The sequence below is a fragment of the Arachis hypogaea genome, chromosome 17, assembly GCF_003086295.3.
Source record: "Arachis hypogaea cultivar Tifrunner chromosome 17, arahy.Tifrunner.gnm2.J5K5, whole genome shotgun sequence".
NCBI classification, from domain to species: Eukaryota; Viridiplantae; Streptophyta; class Magnoliopsida; order Fabales; family Fabaceae; genus Arachis; species Arachis hypogaea.
In genome coordinates this window covers 125,359,719-125,363,786 of record NC_092052.1, presented here as the reverse complement: position 1 = coordinate 125,363,786, position 4,068 = coordinate 125,359,719, and the positions used below count along the sequence as shown (strand labels likewise).

Genomic DNA, 4,068 nt, shown 5'->3' with positions numbered 1-4,068 from the left:
TTTTTGTAAAAATATTTTTAAAAAAAAATAAAAGGTGAAACAAACTGTCGGGCTGGCTATAAACGGTCTAGGCTGAAAATTAGGACCGTGTATAAAATGGGCTTACGGACTTAGGCGGCCAGACTTATTTGTTTGACAGTCCTAGATTCTGACTTTGTTAGATGTTAAGGCAATTTTGATTCATTATTAGAAGAATTTTTTGGAAAGGTGTTGAGAAGACACTTGTTGTAACACCCTACCACACTAAGCTTTACGCTTAAGTCATAAAACAGAGGTGGTGTGGTATTACGACCTCTAAAATAAAATAAGTACATATAATAGCAGAAGAATTATAATATGCTAGGAGCCTTGAAGAATAGAGGAAACAAAAATCGCGAAATAAAAGCGCAACGCTCAAGGAACGAGTTAATTTGCGTGCTAAGGAAACCATAACTATTAAACATATGATAACAGAAGTAAGAATAGAGTGCCAAAGATACAAAATAACAAGCTCCTAACTCAGCCTGCGAAGTCAAGACTGGCCGGAGAATATTTACATATATATACATACATATCCAAAACCCAAAAGTACATATACACAATCCTGCCTCTCCATAAACCTCTAAGAGGATCAAAAAGAACAAGTTATGCAGAGAGAAAGCTAAGTACACATATATTCATCATTGTACAATAAAACTACCCAGTAACCACTCCGCTTCAAGAGTCTAGACGCCTAACGAGGTGCCTCTCGACCTGCATCTGAAAAACAACAATATAGTATGGAATGAGAACCGGAGGTTCTCAGTATGGTAAAGGTGCCACACACATAATATATAAGGTCCTGGGAATGCCAGAGGCAATCCTAGAACGCCGACACTCATATTATAGAGCTTAAAGTATTAAACAGAAGCCATAAGAGGTGGTTTTCTAAGAATATTTAAACCTAACTTAACTTAACCTTAAATCTAAGTCCCATACTGCCATTCCTCCATACCTCCAACTCCATCATGCATTTACACAGACAAATAGACAAACAAAGACAAGCACAAGAATGTTACAATTACTGCAGGTAACAAATACACATTTAACATAGCAACTACATATAGGCACACCCAATTAAAGCACAAGCAAGTAATTCAAGTATTATGCATATGATGCATGCCTGTCCTATGGCTGATGAGGCTCATCTGTCGGTTATCCAGCCAACCCGACAAGTCTGAATTGTCCTTAGACTGTCCCCCGACGTGCATCCCCAAGAGTCTATGCATAGCTTTATCTCAAATAATCAATATTACTCAATGGGGGTAACATTCTTGGGAATTTATATAGTGTCCGGTCACACTTACGTCGTAGGGTCAACAGAGTATCGAGTTTTCAACTTGGTACACGTGGTGGCAAGCCACGGCACTTAATCCAGGGAACCTCGTATCTCAGATCATTAAATTATTCAAGCCATATAAATAATTCAATTATAATTCATCAACATCCACATCATTCTCAATCGCATCTCATTCATCATCATACATCAATCATATTCAATCCTTATCCTTCATTATCACACCTCCCATTCCGTCCATCAATAGTTCGAATTCAAAACATAATTCATTCTTTTCTAAATGAATCAAACTTAAAGCATGCTCATTTTCTTAATAACTCTAAATCAAACCATATAACCTTTGAATCTAAATCTTTTTAAATAATCGTATAAACAAAATCTCTAATTTTTATAAAATTTCGGCAGCATCTCCTCTAAAACTCGGACTTTGCCACCCTTTTCGGGTCCAAACCTGCATTCTTTTCAATTCAACATACCCTTTCTCATCATCATAACAGTCACCACAATAAATCTACCTTAGATCAACAATTATACTCATATAATATTCAAATCCAACAACCAAAATTCAACTAAGGATCATAGTTCACTAATCCTAGGCTTCTAACATAAAATACCTCATTATCACAACAACCTCCATAATAGTTATACCCCAAATCAATAATTCACCAAATCATTAGTTAATCAACAAACACCAAACCAACCATGTTCATCAATAATAACATTCAACCATAATTCTCTCCAAATTAACATAACAACATTCACCATCCAAAATTAATAACTAATTATCCAATAAACTTTAACCAAATATATTCATTGACAAATTACTAAACATTAAACATACACCTGCATTCCAACTTATCCTATGGTCATATAGCCTAAGTTTTCACAGAACATTATATATTAAATGCAAGAAATCTAAACCATACCTTAGCCAATTCCCAAGTATTATTCCAAGATAATTTTCCTAAAAGAACACAGCCCTCAAAATCTCAACTAATCCGCTTCCTCCAAGTTCCAATATTCATAATTTCAAGCTCCAATTATTTATTCACAACCTAATACACATTTATAACACATATATATCCAATTTAATACTTAAAGCTCAAATTTAATGAAAATAAAATAGAATTATCGTATCCTCACCTTACCCAAGCTTCACATATGCAAGAGTGAACGTTTTCCTCAAGTTAATTGGATCCTAAAACATCATAAATCAAAGAAATTCAATCTTCCCACTCAAAATTCGAAAATTGGAGGAAAGAGGAGAGTGAGATAAAATATCAAGTTACCTATGAAATTGTTCTGGTAGAAACGTAGAGCTCGACGTGGTGAACGCGTAGCCGCAAATGGTGCGACAATCGGAGCTCGGACGGAGAAGTTACAGCGTACGGAAGTTAACGTAAGGGTATTTCTCTTCTTCTCTTCCCTGGGAAGCTTGCTGCTTCGTTGAGGAAATGAGAGAAAGAAGAGCCCGTGGCTCTTTTTAATGAGCTGGTCCGGTTGGACCGACAGCCCGGTTCAAGTTCGGTTTAATCGGTTTGGTTATTTCGGTCTAATTTTGGACCGTTTTCTTCGAAATTAGTGTCAAAATTTTTGTTTTGATGAGTTCTACCCTAATTTAATATAATATTCACATTTCTAATATTCCTTATTAAAAACTAATTTACTGACTAATTATCTACTAATTAATCGGGATTTATACTTGTTACTCTTTTTAATAAAGCACTTGAATATAAAATATCTTTTTTGAAGATATCCAATTTGGTGACTATAAATATTTGTCACAAATTGCAAAAATAGATTTAAAATACAATTTGAGTTATTTTGTGATAATGTGTCAGTAGTCTAATATTTTAAATTGTTAAATAAAAGAGTTTAAAGTGTTTAAGTGTCTATTGAATATATTAGCACAAATTTCATAAATACATACATATGTTTTAGTAAGAAATAAGCAGTTAAGGTCTTTCATGTGGATACTATTCAAGTGGGTGGCATATCATTTTATGATATATTATTTTAGTGAAGTGTGTATTTGGATGCTCATATAGTTTACACAAATTTATGATATAAATGTTTCAGAAGAAATAAAATATTTAGTTTTGTTTTTTTCTTTGACTTATGATCTCATAAAGTTTATTAAAGTTAGACCAATTAAAAATAGACATGCATGAGATCATTTTCGCATATAATTTATGAATTACTTATCCAGATTTGATATATACCGTTAAGTATATTAGTATGACGATTATCGTAGTTCAGTCACGACTCTAATGTGATAAATCTGTAGTAATTCCATAATTGATATATGAGATAGACCATATTATTAAAGTTATAAGGGAAATAATATTTAGATACGCGCATAAAGTTTGTAAGATATAATTATTTCAGAAAAAAATATATTTAGATCACATTAACTATTTCATATTATATATATATAGGTGATCTCATTTATTGTTATGAATACTAAATGGAATAAGTCATTATTACGTTTGATTTGGGTTTAAATGAAAATAAAATCAAATATTCTATTTTACTTGGACCTTCAGGGTTTAATGGAACCAATAGTCAAGTATAAATAGAGTTTCAAGATTTTGGTCGCCATATACCAAAATCATCTTGCAATCTTTGTCCCATCTTGTTATTTAGCCTAAAATAAGGATTCGATAGATTTTGATCGAAGAAGATTAAAGAACTATAAGAACCAAACTCTCTTAATAATGTTCATGAATTCAGATATACTTCTGCTCTCATAT

General features: G+C 32.7%; 1 long non-coding RNA gene across 1 annotated transcript; it reads right to left on the bottom strand.

Annotated features, from left to right (window-relative positions):
* Window positions 1–462: 462 nt before the first annotated feature.
* LOC140180865 (uncharacterized) lies at window positions 463–2,771 on the bottom strand. Its single transcript, XR_011874920.1, has 4 exons — window positions 2,605–2,771; window positions 2,459–2,513; window positions 2,242–2,370; window positions 463–738 (listed from the first exon to the last, which is right to left on the bottom strand). It is a non-coding gene; the product is annotated as an uncharacterized lncRNA (long non-coding RNA).
* Window positions 2,772–4,068: the final 1,297 nt, after the last annotated feature.